The sequence below is a fragment of the Choloepus didactylus genome, chromosome 3 (assembly GCF_015220235.1).
Source record: "Choloepus didactylus isolate mChoDid1 chromosome 3, mChoDid1.pri, whole genome shotgun sequence".
Lineage (NCBI taxonomy): Eukaryota > Metazoa > Chordata > Mammalia > Pilosa > Megalonychidae > Choloepus > Choloepus didactylus.
The window spans coordinates 665840-682072 of record NC_051309.1 but is presented as its reverse complement, the minus strand read 5'-3'; the positions used below and the strand labels follow the sequence as shown (position 1 = coordinate 682072).

Genomic DNA, 16233 nt, shown 5'->3' with positions numbered 1-16233 from the left:
CCACAAGGGAAAGCTGCTGAGAAAGCCCCACTTAGGACACAAGGTGATAAAAATTGCAGCACTCAGAAGCAAACAATTCCTCGTAGCAACCACAATACATGGCAAAATCAGGCCCAAAAGAAATTCAGATCAAGAATCAACAGAGTGCAACAATAAAATATGAATGTCTAAAATTACCAAGGACATAAAGGAAGGACCTTAAAATATAGGGCCCTGTAAATAAGAACTGGTAGGTATAAAACCAAATACAACTTCTAAAAGCAAAGACCTTACTGAAAGTAAAAACAATAAATGGCTTAACCACAGATTAGTCTCAAGTGAAGACAAAATTAACTTTCTGAAAGACCAATTTGAGAGAATTATCCAAAAGTAGTACAGAGACACAGATGCCAAATAAAACAATGAAATGCACACAGGCACACTCTGACATGAAGACTGACGAGTCCCTCAGGCCCTGGAACAGTGAGCGTGGATGTCCCCGAAATGACGAAAGGTGTAAGTCCTCAGATTCAGGAGTGGGAAGATTCCGGAACAAAAGAAATGCAGAGGCACAGGCACCCGGACCCGCCGTGCCGGCTTCAGGGCGCCCCAAGAGCAACCCAGAGGGAGACCCTCGCCCAGCAGCCGACAGGAGCCTAGAAGAACACCCCAGGGAGCCAGACTCATTCATGAGCGAGAGTAAAATAAAGCGACTTGCAAGAAACAAGAAGAAGGACGACAAAGCACAGTTCAGGATGAGAGGAGCTGAAGACAGGGCGTGAGGAACGGGCCCAAGGGCAATGGGGAGGAGGGGGAGGGACTTAAGTTAACTTTGGGCTTTCTAAAAAATATAAACACGCATGCAAAAATTTTGTAACCACTAAAATAAACAAACTAGAACAAATAACTTGCAAACCAGTATGGGAAAAAGGGATTAGAGAAAACTTGCTAATTTAATGAAAGGCAGGAAAGGGGGAAGCATAGAAAAACTATAAATGGTAAGTACATCAAGCAGAAACAAACTCAAATTTACCAGTAATCACAGTTCATATAAAATAACTTGCCAGTGAAAGTAATTATGATTTGAGTTGTTTAAAAAATACAGCTCCATGTTGTTAAAAGTGTCATTTTTTAAAATACATATTTAAAAAATAGAAATATCAGGCAAATATTAACAAAAGAACGGTTACTACCATATTAATATTAGATAAAGCAGACTTCAAGAAAAAAAACTCAGTGACAACAAGAAAAAATTCCCCAAGAATGGGAAACATTTCTCAACTTGAATGTACCTAGCAACCAGCTTAAACTGGCAGAACAGTAAGAAGCAGCAGAACCCACAGCCCTGGTGTGAGGTGCGAAGTTTCGGTCAATGACAGATGACTGGATCCCGCCCTCCTCCACCATGACCAACGCCGACCACAGCTGTGCAGCCAGGCATGTGAGTGTCGTGCGGTGTGAGCCGCAGCCAGGTGCACGAGTGTCCAAGCGGTGTGAGCTGCAGCCAGGTGCGCGAGTGCCAAGCAGTGTGAGCCGCAGCCAGGCATGTGAGTGTCGTGCGGTGTGAGCCGCAGCCAGGTGCGCGAGTGCCTGTGCGGTGTGAGCCGCAGCCAGGCATGTGAGTGTAGTGCAGTGTGAGCCGCAGCCAGGTGCGTGAGTGCCCGAGCGTGTGAGCTGCAGGCAGGTGCACGAGTGCCCGAGCGTGTGAGCCGCAGCCAGGTGCACGAGTGCCTGTGAGGTGTGAGCCGCAGCCAGGTGCACGAGTGACCGAGCGGTGTGAGCCGCAGCCAGGCAGGTGAGTGTCGTGCGGTGTGAGCCGCAGCCAGGTGCACGAGTGCCCGTGAGGTGTGAGCCGCAGCCAGGTGCACGAGTGCCCGTGCGGTGTGAGCCGCAGCCAGGTGCGTGAGTGACCGAGTGGTGTGAGCCGCAGCCAGGTGCGCGAGTGCCCGTGCGGTGTGAGCCGCAGCCAGGTGCGTGAGTGACCGAGTGGTGTGAGCCGCAGCCAGGTGCGCGAGTGCCCGTGCGGTGTGAGCCGCAGCCAGGTGCGCGAGTGCCCGTGCGGTGTGAGCCGCAGCCAGGCAGGTGAGTGTAGTGCGGTATGAGCCGCAGCCAGGTGCGCAAGTGCCCGAGCGGTGTGAGCCGCAGCCAGGCAGGTGAGTGTCGTGCGGTGTGAGCCGCAGCCAGATGCGCAAGTGCCCGAGCGGTGTGAGCCACAGCCAGATGAGCGAGTGCCCGTGCGGTGTGAACCGCAGCCAGGCATGTGAGTGTAGTGCGGTGTGAGCCGCAGCCAGGTGCACGAGTGCCCATGCGGTGTGAGCCGCAGCCAGGTGCGCGAGTGCCTGTGCGGTGTGAGCCGCAGCCAGGCATGTGAGTGTAGTGCAGTGTGAGCCGCAGCCAGGTGCGTGAGTGCCCGAGCGTGTGAGCCACAGCCAGGTGCACGAGTGCCCGAGCGTGTGAGCCGCAGCCAGGCATGTGAGTGTAGTGCAGTGTGAGCCGCAGCCAGGTGCGTGAGTGCCTGTGAGGTGTGAGCCGCAGCCAGGTGCACGAGTGCCTGTGAGGTGTGAGCCGCAGCCAGGTGCGCGAGTGCCCGTGCGGTGTGAGCCGCAGCCAGGCATGTGAGTGTAGTGCAGTGTGAGCCGCAGCCAGGTGCGTGAGTGCCCGAGTGTGTGAGCCGCAGCCAGGCAGGTGAGTGTCGTGCGGTGTGAGCCGCAGCCAGGTGCACGAGTGCCCGTGAGGTGTGAGTCGCAGCCAGGTGCACGAGTGCCCGTAAGGTGTGAGCCGCAGCCAGGTGCGTGAGTGACCGAGCGGTGTGAGCCGCAGCCAGGTGCGCGAGTGCCCGTGCGGTGTGAGCCGCAGCCAGGTGCGCGAGTGCCTGTGCGGTGTGAGCCGCAGCCTGTGTGGGGGAAAGCCTGGCCCAGGCAGTGCACCTCTCCCCCAGAAGCACCGTGGACCACCGTGCCGACAGGAAGCTGCAGGCTGCAGCCACGATACATTCGATACCTTCGGGGGCACTCTATGTGGAAGGGAAAGGGGGAAGTAAGAAAATGTGCTTGCTTTTCCTCAGATTTGCATAACGCCACAGGAAGTAGTCACAAAGCAGTTACTGGGGCTCGGGGAAGAGAGGGACAGCGGCAGAGGAGAGCATGAAACCTCTCAGTTTAGCAGTCTCGTGACGTGCATCTCTGGGCCATATGAAATGCATTGCCTACTTTAAATTAGAAACAAGTTCAGAATCTTAACAGCTTCCTCGAGGTACAGTTTACACATACACTTGTTTCCAGTACACGATTCAATTACGTTTAGTGAACGTACAGAGCTGAGCAGCCATCACCATGACCCAGCTTTAGAACACCTCCATCACTGCCAGAGGCTCCCAGTGCCCCTTTCCCGTGAATCTGTTTCCACACCAGCCCAAAGAGCGCCTCCCGTCTCATCATCTGCTCGCTGCCTGCATGTGGCAGGTGTTACTGAGGTGTGTCCACACAGTGGTCCATCCCTGCTCACGGGTGAATGGTACTTCACTGCATGGAAGAGCACACTGCCTGTCCAGCTGACAGATGCTAGGCCTCCAGAGGACTACACCTGTACATTTGTGTACAAATCTTTGTGTGGACATATGCTTGTATTTCTCTACAGTAGATGCTTAGCAGAACGCTGGTTCTGAACATCAAACTCTTTAGGAAATGGCCAAACTGTTTTGCAAAGTGGCTGTACCATTTTCCATTCGCACCAGCAACATGTAAGGGTTCCGTTCCCCCACATCCTTGCCAACACTTGCAATTATCCTTTTTAAATTTTAGCCATCCTAGTGGGTGTGGTGTTCCATTGTGGTTTAATTTGTATTTCCCTAATGACTAATAATGCCGAACATCTTTTCATGTTTATTAGCCATTCACATATCTCCTTTGGTGAAACGTTTACTCAAGCCCCTTACCCATTTCTTAATTGGTTTTTTACCTTCTTATTATTAGGTTATAAGAGATACATATTCTGGATACAAGTCCTTTATCAGAAATATGATTTACAATATTTTCTCCCACTCTGTGACTTATCTTTTCATTTTCTTAATGATGCCTCTAGAAGTCTAAAAGTTTTCAATTTGATAAAGTCCAATTTATCAATTTTTTCTTTCACTGATCATTAATTATTTGGTGTTAAATCAAACCTTCCAGGCTGAACCCAAGGTCATAAAGATTTTCTCCTATCTTTTCTCATAAAAGTTATACTTCCAGCTCTTACATTCTGAGCTGCTTTTCTGTGTCTGCTATGAAACACGGGTATGAGCTCACCTTTTGTTCACACGGATACTCAACTGTCCCAGCACCATTTACTGAAAAGCCTTGGCACCTCTGCTGAAAATCAACTGGCCATAAATGTAAGTGCTTCTTTCTAGACTCCAGAATTTGTCCCATCGATCTAGCTCCATGTCTGCCTTTACAACTGCACACTGTGTCTTGATTACCGTAGCTTTAGTTTTGTTATTTGGTATTTTCAACACATACTTTAAAATATAACCCATGGGTCAAAAAGGAAACCAGAATGAAAATTTAAAAATATTTAAAAGCAAATGGTATAGTTGGAAACTATGTAAGTGTCCAACTCGAGAGTTGGAAAAGGAACAAAAGGGTAAACCTAAAAAGGGTAGAAGAAAGGAAATAAAGAGAGATGATTAACAGAAAACAGCATGATCAAGAAAAAACAGTAGACAAAAAACTGATTTTGGGAATAGATACAGAGACATAACTAAAGACATAACAAAAACAAAAGAAGTCTAGGAACCATCTTAGGCCAAAAAAGTTAAAAACTTAAGTCCAAGTGAAATTTCCTAAAAAATATAACTTACCAAAGTGAACTAAAAAAGAAAGTCTGAATAAGGCTAAAACCATTAAAAAAATCTAATTTGTAGACAGAAATCTACCTACCTCTCTCCACCCAAAAAACTTCAAGATTTGTTGGTTTTATAGACAGTTTTGCCAAACACTCAAAAATGTGACAATCTCAATCTTATACAAACTTTTCCAAAGGACAGGAAATGGGGACAGAAGGAATAATCCCAGTTATGAGATTTGTGTAAAGTTCACAAATACACAAGTGTAGGCTAAATCTCCATAGGAACATATACACATAATCCTAAATAGATACTAGCAAGCCAAATCCAGAAATGTATCTATAAAATCAGGATCTAATTCAGTTTATCCCAGGAGCGAATGCAAGGACAGCTTAATTGTAGAATAATATATTAATGTAATTTATCATATCAGCATTTAAAGGAGAAAAATCAAGCGGCTGCATCGACAGATGCTGGAAAAGCGTCTGACAGAATTCAACACCCACCCAGGATGAAACTCCCGTTTATCTAGGAACGGAGGGGAAACACCAGGCTTCACGGGGAAACGTCAGAAAGCTTCCCTGCAAAGCCTGGACAGAGGCACCGCCACCCCAGCCTTCCAACAAAGCGCTGGCCCAAGCGGGGGCACGGAAGGAAAGGCAGGGGCCCGGAGGCCTCACGGTTCCACAGGAAGGGACGGAACACTCTTCCCGGACGACTCTGCTCCGCGCCACCCGCCACGAGGTCCCGAGTCTGAACTGACGGCGGCGAGCGCTCGGGGCGGCCTCCCTGGCCTGGTGGAGGACGGAGACGGGAACCCGACAGCCGGCCGGGGGCGTCTTCCCTGCGGGGCGCACCCGGCTGAGAGGCGCGAGAAGGGGGTGCGTGGCGGCCGCAGCCCCCACCGCGGGAACCAGCTCCCACAGCGCGGGCTGCTCCTCCGGGACCGGGGGCGGCCGCGCCAACCACCGTCCTCGGTCTGCAGCGCGCGCCCAGCCGTCCCGGGCAGCTCTCGGGTACCAGGTGCCCGGCACAGCTCCTCAGTGTGCCGCTAGGGAAACGGCTAGAAAATCCACGGGAAGTCAGACGACCGACTCTAGGAAGAGAGTTCATAACACCTGAGTAGAAAATCTTCATGCAAAAACTGACTCATTCTCAAAGACCAGCAGCGAACAGTCAGTAAACGCAGCTCTTTACAACGGCGCTACTGCAAGGGCAGCAAGAGGAGCGCAGGAACGTGCCCGAAACGCACAGGGCCCTGGTGGAGGAAGCCAGGAAACCGCATGGATCGGTAGTAAAGACCCACGTGAATGCACATATTCTGCGCGAGCACGGGAAGGCTCAAGTTTGTCAAGACCTCATTTCTTCCGAAAATAAATAAATTAATTTATTTAATGTTTTTCTAACAAAAACTCTAGACTGTTCAGGGACTTCGGCAAGCTGATTTTAAAAACTGACTTGGAAGAGCAAGTCAAGACAATTCTGAGGAAGAAAAACCAGGGGCCCTCGTCCTGTCCGAAATCAAGATGTTAACAGCAAAATAAATAATTGCAACTGAGTGGATCCCTTGCGGACAAGGAGAGACGACGACTGCCGGGCCGCAGAGGCAGACTGAGCGCGCGAGGAGAGCTGCGCGGGCGGGGCGGCACCGCAGGCAGGGCCTGGGCGGAGCACGAGAGGACGCGGACCGAGCGCAGCCCCCGCCGCCTCAGCACCGGGCACGGAAACCAACGCCAGGCCGCTCACACCTAATTGTGAGAAGCAAAGCTTTACACCTTTTAAAAGTAAACACAGGAGACATATTTATGACTTTGGAGTAGGGAAAAACTTCTTAAGACACAAAGGAAAATACTGATAAATTTCACTATTTAGAACTGGAAAACGCTGAGTGAGGTGGTGTCGGGGAGAAAGCCAACAGCCACAGAGAGGCAGAGCAGATCTGTACGTGGAATAACAACAAAGCACAAGCAAGTCCTTCAATTTAAGAAAACGACAAACCACCTAACCCAAAAACGGACAAGGAAGATTCATAAACGAAGGCACCAAGAAAACAATGAACCCTTTAAGGGATGTTCAACCCCACCTGACACAGAGAAATGGAAAATGAGAGAGGCAGCACTGCTTCACACTCCCTGCGGACAGCGGTGACAAGGCCTGGGAATAACCAGCACTGGCAAGGGTGTCTGGGGAGCCCTGGGTTCTGCTCTTAAGGTCTGCATATAAATGCCCACCTCTACTTAAAAGTCAGCCTACTGCAGATGCCAATGACACCTACAAGATCCCCCACAGAAACGCCCAGATCAAGGTGAGCCAAAAAGACTCATAAACCCAACCATCAGAGTCGACCCCCGTCAACCCGGCAGGCACACCCAGGGCCTCAAACCACACTCGTCTCCAAGGAATGGCACCGACAAAGCACACTTCTGCTAACACAACCCTCCGTCCTGTGCACAGCCGAAAGGCACAAAGTGTGCTTCTGCTAACAACACCTCCGTCCTGTGCACAAGAGAATGGCACTGACAAAGTGCACTTCTGCTAACACATCACCTCTGTCCTGTGCAGAGCGGGAAGGCACCAGCCCTTTCCCCAGCAGAGGATGCAAAGCCCGTGGGGATGCTCACTCTTCTTCAGCTCCTGTAACTTGAATACAGTCAACTATTAACACATCTTACATTTTATGAGAAAGGAATAAGGGAGAAAACAAAGGATACTTGCCATACACACAAACACATCTGTAACAAAATAAGGAAGAAATACTGATAAAAATTACGGTGCCGCTGTCCCTGCAACTGGGCATGTGGTCCTAGCGGGTATTTACAGCCACCTACTTCCACTACTCACTCATGTTCCACTGCCTTCAGGCAGCCCCGCAGCTGGACGTGGTTCTCTGCCTGGAGGAGTGACGCAAACCTCCACTCCTCGGGGGGCCAAGCCATTGGTAGTCCTGCCTGGATTGACTTCTATTTCCCATTGACTTTAATCACAAGACATGGGAGAGCTCGGAGACACGCTAGGTATCTGTCTTCCAGGCATATTTTCCACACCTCCACTGTGCAGTAGCAGCCCAAGTTCCCCTTGATTATCAGGACCCAACACTCCCTTCCTTGCCTGTTGACTCAGAGGCTTGAGGAACCCAGAGTGGCCAGGAGGCAGTCTCAGTTTCCAGTTCAATGGGATTACTGTTGTGTCTCCTGGTGGGAGCACTCCTCCTTTTGGAACTAAGACCTATAGACCAGCAGAGCTTAAGGTTGCAGGGACAGGAAGCAAAAATTTCCCTAGTGGATCACTCGGAGTGATGGTGAGTGGTGCCACTTCTGTTTCCACCCCTTGATTCCTGGACCCATGAATCCTGGCTATGGGAGAAACAGTATCATAGAGTGGATTCGGATTTAGCTCTAAATACCCAGCTATGCAAGGTATTGCCACACAGCTGGCACCATAATTGTCTTCAAAAGGCCATTCCACAGTTCTATCAACCCAGCTGCCTCTGGATGATGGGGAACATGGTAAGACCACAGAATTCCATGAGCATGTGCCCATTGCCTCACTTCATTTGCTGTGAAGTGGGTTCCTTGGTCCGAAGCAATGCTGTGTGGAATACCATGACGGTGGATGAGGCATTCTGTAAGTCCAAAGATGGTAGTTTTGGAAGAAGCATGTTGTGCAGGGACGGCAAACCCATATCCAGAGTATGCGTCTATTCCAGTGAGAACAAATTGCTGCCCCTTCCATGATGGAAGTGGTCCAATGTAATCTACCTGCCACCAGGTAGCAGGCTGATCACCTTGGGGTATTGTGCCATATCGAGGACTGAGTGTGGGTCTCTGCTGCTGGCAGATTGGACACTCAGCAGTGGCTGTGGCCAAGTTGGCCTTGGTGAGTGGAAGTCCATGTTGCTGAGCCCATGCATAACCTCCATCCTTACCACCATGACCACTTTGTTCATGAGCCCATTGGGCAATGACAGGAGTGGCTGGGGAAAGAGGCTGATTGGTATCCACCAAACGGGTCATTTTATCCACTTGGTTATTAAAATCTTCCTCTGCTGAAGTCACCCACTGGTGAGTACTCACATGGGACACAAATATCTTAATGTTTTTTGCCAACTCAGAAAGGTCTATCCACATACCTTTTCCCCAGACTTCTTTGTCACCAATCTTCCAATCATGTCCCTTCCAAGTCCCTGACCATCCAGCCAAACCATTAGCAACAGCCCAGGAATCAGTATACAGACGCACCTCTGGCCAGTTCTCCTTCCAAGCAAAGTGAACAACCAGGTGCACTGCTCGAAGTTCTGCCCACTGGGGGGATTTCCCCTCACCACTGTCCTTTAGGGACGTCCCAGAAAGGGGCTGCAGTGCTGCAGCTGTCCACTTTCGGGTGGTGCCTGCATATCGTGCAGAACCATCTGTAAACCAGGCCCGAGTTTTCTCTTCCTGAGTCAACTGATTGTAAGGAACTCCCCAAGATGCCATAGCTGTGGGCTGGGAAGGAGAAGGTAAGGTAGGAGGAGTGGGGGCCATGGGCATTTGGGCCACTTCCTCACGTAACTTGTGCCTTCAGCACCCACTCAGGCCCTATCTCATATATACTATTTCCATTTTATGATGGAGTGATGCTGTGCACGCCCAACTTTACGGCTTTGTGGGTCAGACAATGCTCAGTAGCAGACCAAAAGCTGTTTCTCAAAATGAGTAGTTATCTGCAGAGAATGGTGTACATTTTCTACAAAATCCCCAAGGTGTACGCTGTGATTCTCCTATAGGGACCTGCCAAAGGCTCCAGACAGCATCTCTATTTGCCACTGACACTTCCAGCACCATTGGATCAGCTGGATCATGCGGGTGTCTGAGCTTGTACCTCGGCTTGCCAGGCCTGGGCCAGGGGACCTGATCACCCCCTGGGGAGGGTAGTAGGTACGGGCGTGAGTGCCCTCTGCAGCCCCCCCGAGCCTGAGGAGCGAGGTCAAGGCAGCTCCCTTTTCCTCACCCAAAATGCCACTGGCAGGGGAGGCTTGCCGGAGGAAACCGCCTTTCTCCCAACTGCCCTTTCCCCACTTCCTTATCTTACCCACTCACTCCCTGGTGCCAAGGCCACTCCTGCCACCGCCAGCGCGCATGCACTGTGGCCAGAACAACCCCCCGCCCGCTGCAACGGCTCCTGCGTCCTCTCAGAACCAATCCTAGCCCCTCTCCCTTCATTATTGCCATTTTAGGCTACTTCACCTCCTTTCCAGCCCTGCCCCTCTTACCAGCCTATATAACCTGTAATCACCCCTGAATAAATCTCTTTGGCGCATACTCCTACTGGATGAAGAGTGTTTTTTGTCCTTATCGCCGCCCTCCACACCTTGCACGCCTCTCGCCGAGGACCTTGGCCACGTCCTCCGCCTCGCCCTCGCCTCCGGGAAAGAGCCCCCGCCGCCGGTACCCTTTAAGCAGCCCCGAGAGCTGAGGGCTCGGCTACCGGCCGCCACTCCCCCTAGAAGCAGTAACCCCGACCGCAACTGGTGCCCCGTGTGAGGAACGTCTCCACACGACAGTTTGGCAGGTCACCCGCTCGCCCGGACGCCTCTCCAGCTTCCCATTTCCTCGCCTGCAAGGTAAGGGCCGCCTCTCCCTCGCCGCTTCCGGAGCCGTGTGAGGTTCCTTGCTCCGAAGCCGCTCCTCCCTTCCCCCACGCTCTCTTCATCCAGTAGGAACTCCTCCCTTCCCCCACGCTCTCTTCATCTAGTAGGAACTCCTCCCTTCCCCCACGCTCTCTTCGTCCTCTTGTATGCGCACTTCTATAACCCCCGTTCCTCCTAACACTCTCCCTCTTCCCCTCCATTACTTTGCTGTAGTTCTTTGTATCTTTCTTTCCTCATTTGGCACCGTGTGCCTCTTTGCAACCGCCCCCCCCTGACTGCTCTCGTTGCCAAAGGGCACTGCTTTCTGCTCTCGCCGTCTCCTTCGGCCTTGCAGCCACAGTTTATCTCATTCTCTCTGCTCGGTAAGCAACTCCTCCTTCTCCTCCCCGCCAGCCGGGCCGGCCCGGCTCAGGAACAACTCCCCCTCCTCTCCCCTCAGCTATGGGTAATCGTATATCTACATGTCAGGCACCTCAAGTTCGTGCTCTAGCGGGTCTCCTGGACACGCATCGCTGTAAAGTGTCTGTCCGGCAGCTGCAGATATACTGGGATCTCCTGCTGCCCTTTAACCCATGGCTCACCACTTGCCATCTTTGGGACCCTGTTACTTATGATCGCCTTATTGATCGAGTCAGCAACGCCATGGAACATGAGAGCAAGTGTTTCCCTCCCGGCTTGCTCCCCACCTTAATAACCATCCGCTCCTGCCTTCAAGGCTCCCTCCCCCCTGATAGAGGCCCCGTTAAATCCAAAGAGGCCCTATCAACCCAGCCAACAGACTCAGATAGCGATACTAATTCAAATCATGACTCGGACACGGAGTCCTTAGTCGAGCAGATTAACAACGCGCTCGAGGTGACTCCCAAAAAGCAAAATAACACTGCGCCACGCCAAGATGGCGAACTTCCTCCTTCTTCTTCCATCGAGGGGAGGAAATGCTCCGGCGATGACATCAGCCCTAAGCTGGGCCGGAAACCGCATGCGCTTTACCCCGCCCTTCCACAGGGCGGAGCTAGTCCACCATCTTATGCCTTGAACCCCGCCCTTTCACAGGGCGGGGCTGATCCACCATCTTGTGTCTTAGCCACACCCACCGCGCCGCCATCTTGCGACGCTTGGGGCCTCCCACTCCCGCCTCCCCCTCCAGCGAGCTCCCCCTCGGAGCCGCTACCGGCAGCTGCCGCCGTTCCTCCCACCCTGCCGACTAACAACCCCTGGCTGCCTTCTACACCTCAAGGCAACCCTTGGGGCAACGCTCCCCCTACCCCCACTCCCGTGCCAGGCCCTCTGCAAGCGCGTCCTCCTTTCTCTCGTGCTTTTCACTGCTTTCCTCTTAACCTTGCCCCCACCCCACAGAAACCGTACGACTGGTATCCCATTGACTCAGATACTATCAAGCAGCTTCGCAAGGCCGTCAAGGAGGACGGGTTAGGTAGCCCATACGCTTCCCAAATACTACAGGATCTCGCCATGGACTATTGCCTCCCACAAGACTGGGCCTCGCTTGCCCGTTCAATTTTTAACCCCGGTCAGTTTGTTGACTGGCGTGCTCACTTCCAGGCAGAAGCAGCTAAGCAAAGTGAGCAAGATGCAGCCATTGGAGTCTATCATGCCCCCGAAGCCTATATGGGCACGGGAGCGTTTATAAATGCATCTGCCTATATTAATGCACCTGCCACCTTTTGGCCTATCCTTTGGGGAATCGCCTTACGAGCATTTGCCAACTGCTCTGCCTGTCGGCCTAATAAATTCACCAAGCTCTTCCAGGAGCCGAGTAAGCCTTTCACCACCTTTGTCTCCAGAGTCGAAGAAACCTGCGCTCAAAAGGTAAGTGATCCCCAGGCCCAATATTACATGTGCCCATCCTCAAATCCTGGAAAATCGTACTGTAATTCCCCCAACGAGTACTACTGTGCATACTGGGGGTGTGAAACATTAGCCACTAATTGAAAGCCTCCTGTTCCTGATCATTACCTTACCCTAAAGTGGGCCCCTGCAGGGTGCAAACTCCCTACTGTTAACTGGCTCGGCCAAGAAAGTGAGGGATCCTGCACACATCTTAATCTTACAGTGCAGCTCCCCACTGATCCCTCCTGGTTACTCGGTCAAACCTGGGGCTTCAGAATCTATTTGAAAGGAGCCAACCCAAGTTCCCTTATTTTGATAAAAAAGGAGGCTGTACTAAAAAACCCCTCTGCCATTAGTCCCAATAAAGTCCTTAACCCCCTTTTTCCACAGCCTTCCAGCCGCACCTCAAGTACAAGCAGCGCATCCGAAAACCGCACCTCAGCTACAAACAGCGCATCGCCAACCCCACCACCCCAACCTTTTCTGCCCCCTTCTCGTTATTCCTCTCCCCTCCTCAGCCTCATCCAAGCCGCCTTTGCTTCAGTAAACTCCTCCAACCCCAATTTTACCTCCTCCTGCTGGCTCTGCCTCTCCACCTCTTCCTCACTGTACGAGCCCGTTGCCTCCAACCTCTCCTTTTCAGAAAGCACAGAAGACAGCCCCTCGGAATGCAATTGGAATACCTCTGCCGTCCCCCTGACCTTTCATTCAGTCTCCTATACGGGAAAGTGCGTCCGCCCTCGCTCCAGTAACTCTCCCGACCTCACTGCCTGTGCCAGCTACTCATCTCCCAGCAGCTCGGCAAAATTTCTCATTCCTCATAACTCCTCCCAATGGCTCTGCTCCTCTACAGGACTTACCCCCTGTCTCAGCACGAATATCATCAGCGAATATAAAGAAACTTGCCTCCTAATTGTCCTTATCCCTAGGGTCTTATATCATAGCGAAGAAGACTTCTTCCTCCGTCTGGAAAGAACTGCAGCTCCTGCCCTTCTGCAAAAGCGAGAGCCCATCACCGTCCTTACAATTGCCTCCCTCCTAGGTCTTGCCGGCGCTGGCACCGAAATCGCTGCACTAGCCAGTCAAGGCTCCGCCCTATCTCACCTCAGGGCGGCTGTTGACGAAGACATTCATCACTTACAAAACGCTATTTATCATCTAAAAAATTCTGTCAATTCCCTCTCTGAGGTCGTGCTCCAAAACCGCCGAGGTCTTGACCTTCTCCTCCTCAAAGAAGGAGGCCTCTGCGCCGCCCTAGGAGAAGAGTGCTGTGTTTATGCCAATTCCACAGGTCTCGTCGAGGACAGCCTAAAAAGGGTCCGAGAGGGACTGGAAAAGCGTAAAAGAGATCGTGAAGCCACCAGTTATTGGTCCAGTTTTTTCACTCCTATCCTCCCATACATCCTTCCTTTTCTTGGCCCCCTATTAATAATTATTCTAGCTCTTATCTTAGGACCCTGCCTCATCCGCAAAATTGTCCAGCTTGTAAGGAAACAAACAGATGCCCTTTTTTCCTCGTTCGTGCAAATCCAGTATCAGCGACTCGCCACCTCTGACGCCCCCCACTCCAAGATGACAACCAACCCTCCGCGACCTCAACGCCACCGGTCAACCCGCCGACCGCGAAGCCCTTCTCAATCACCTGAACATCGCTCTCGCCTCGAGTTCCAGCTTCTCTGAACCCCTGAACTTTAAACCCCTCACCTTCGCCCAACCCACTGCAGTGAAGCCATTGTCAAGCGCCCGGGCACCACACCTACACTGAACTCCAGCCTCACCGAGCCACCGTCAACCCCTTTTTCCCTTCCCTGACCTCCCCCTTCCCTCACCCTTAGCGGGCCTCTCCGGTAAAGCCTCTTCCTCTAATTAGAAAAGAAAGGGGAATTGCGGGTGTCTGAGCTTGTACCTCGGCTTGCCAGGCCTGGGCCAGGGGACCTGATCACCCCCTGGGGAGGGTAGTAGGTACGGGCGTGAGTGCCCTCTGCAGCCCCCCCGAGCCTGAGGAGCGAGGTCAAGGCAGCTCCCTTTTCCTCACCCAAAATGCCACTGGCAGGGGAGGCTTGCCGGAGGAAACCGCCTTTCTCCCAACTGCCCTTTCCCCACTTCCTTATCTTACCCACTCACTCCCTGGTGCCAAGGCCACTCCTGCCACCGCCAGCGCGCATGCACCGTGGCCAGAACAACCCCCCGCCCGCTGCAACGGCTCCTGCGTCCTCTCAGAACCAATCCTAGCCCCTCTCCCTTCATTATTGCCATTTTAGGCTACTTCACCTCCTTTCCAGCCCTGCCCCTCTTACCAGCCTATATAACCTGTAATCACCCCTGAATAAATCTCTTTGGCGCATACTCCTACTGGATGAAGAGTGTTTTTTGTCCTTATCGCCGCCCTCCACACCTTGCACGCCTCTCGCCGAGGACCTTGGCCACGTCCTCCGCCTCGCCCTCGCCTCCGGGAAAGAGCCCCCGCCGCCGGTACCCTTTAAGCAGCCCCGAGAGCTGAGGGCTCGGCTACCGGCCGCCACTCCCCCTAGAAGCAGTAACCCCGACCGCAGGATCATACGGCCCACGTGGCAGAGCAGCTTGCACAGCAGCCTGGATCTGTTGCAGAGCCTCCTCTTGTTACGGTCCCCACTCAACGCTAACAGCTTTTTGGGTCACGTGATAAATGGGCTGGAGTAGCACACCCAGATGAGGGATATGCTGCCTCCCAAATAAAGAGATGCCAACTAGGCATTGTGTCTCGTTTTTGGTTGTAGGAGGGGCTGTCCTTCACTTCAGAAGGGATATCTCGACGGGCCCCACACCACCAGACGCCTAGAAATTTCACTGAGGTGGAAAGCACCGATTTGTAATTTTTAAAAATCCTTACAAACATATCCACCCACCCCCACCCCCCATCTCCCAGGAACCTCTAATCTTTCTACCTGTATGAATTTGCTATTTCTAGTCATCTCTTCTAAGTGACAGCATGCAATTTTTGTCAAGTCTTGCTTATTTCACTGAGTATGTTTTCAAGGTTCTTCCATATTGCAGCAGCATGTCTCATGGCTTTTTTCTTACGGCTGATTAGCATTCCATTGTGTGTCTGTACCCCATTTTGTTTATCCACAAAATGGACATTTGGGTTGTTTCCAGCTTTTGGCTTTTGTGAATAATGCTGTTATAAACCTTGGGGTACAAGTATCTGCTTGCAACCCTGTTTTCAATCTCTTTGGGTATATACCAACAAGCGTAATTGCTGGATCAAATGGTAATTCTATATTTATCTTTTAGAGGATCTCCCGTATTGCTTCTACAGTGGCTGCACCATTTTACATTCCTACCAACAATGCACTAGATTTTCAGTTTCTCCACATCCTCTCCAACTCTTATTTTCTGTTTTTTTTTTTTTTTAAATAATAGCCATTGTTGCGTGTGTGAAGAGATATCTCGTGATTTGCACTTGCATTTCTCTAACGGCTGATGATATTGAGCACGTTTTCATGTGTTCATTGACTATCTGCATATTTGCTTTGGAGAAATGTCTACTCAATTCCTTTGCCCATCTTTTAATTGGGTTGTCTTTCTGTTGTTGAGTTACAGGAAGTCTGAATATATTTTGGATATTAAACCCTTATCCAAGATGGTTTAAAACTATTTCCTCCTATTCTGTAGGTTGTCTTTTTCACTTTTATGATAATCTACTTCAATGCACAAAAGTTTTTAATTTGATGAAATCAATTTTCTCTATTGTTTCTTTGTTGCTCGTGCTTTTGGTATCGTATCTAAAAATCCACTGCCGAATGCCAGGTCATGAAGATTTGCCCCTGTATTATTTTCAACAAGTTTTATAGTTTTAGCTCTTACATTTCAGTCCTTGATCCATTTTGAGTTGATTTTTGTATGTGGTGTGAGGTAGGGGTCTAATTTCATTCTTCTGTATGTGGACACCATGTCTTCCCAATACCAT

At 51.2% G+C, this 16233-nt stretch overlaps 1 protein-coding gene across 5 annotated transcripts in view; it reads right to left on the bottom strand.

Moving 5' to 3' along the window:
* PCGF3 (polycomb group ring finger 3) overlaps window positions 1-16233 on the bottom strand; it is a 118249-nt gene that overhangs the window by 9805 nt on the left and 92211 nt on the right. The window lies entirely within an intron of this gene.